This window comes from Puntigrus tetrazona, chromosome 5 (assembly GCF_018831695.1).
Source record: "Puntigrus tetrazona isolate hp1 chromosome 5, ASM1883169v1, whole genome shotgun sequence".
In the NCBI taxonomy this organism is placed as follows: domain Eukaryota; kingdom Metazoa; phylum Chordata; class Actinopteri; order Cypriniformes; family Cyprinidae; genus Puntigrus; species Puntigrus tetrazona.
In genome coordinates this window covers 17,350,511-17,351,135 of record NC_056703.1, presented here as the reverse complement: position 1 = coordinate 17,351,135, position 625 = coordinate 17,350,511, and positions in this window count along the sequence as shown.

Sequence of the window (625 nt, the reverse complement as noted above, 5' to 3'; positions counted from 1 at the left end):
CGTGACACTAACCTATACGCTTTCGGGGGGTTAACACTAAAGCAGTCTTCTAAAGCAGAGCGATGAGTTTTTGTAACGAAAACAATTTAGTTTTTAAACTTATAAACACAAATGACTGACTTCTGTCAATGTGTTCATGAGAGAGTTGAGCTCCAGCTTCTTGGCTGACCTCCATGTATTGACGAATGAAGCAAGCTTCGTTCTTATAGTGAAACGTTTTCGACTTTTAATTAGTTATCTGCGTTTAGTATTGTTCTATCCTCATTCGTCTAATCTCTTCTTAGCTTATGCTACAAATGCAGCTTACGTCAAAACATGTTCAGAGGTCAGCCAAGAAGCCGAACTCAACCCCCTCTCGAACACGATCGATGTCAGTGATTTCTGTTTATAGTTTAAAAAATATAATTTTTTTTTTGTCACAAAAGACACTGATCTGCTTTAGAAGACATGGGTTAACCCCCTGAAGGCATAGACGTTAGTTCTACAAAAGTATATACAATTTATGGAGCTTCAAAAAAACTCTCGGACATCTGAAAGAATATAAATATACACCTAAGATGGCTTTGGGGGGGACTAAAATATGGGGTAATATTCATTTTTGGGTGAACTATTCCTTAAATATATA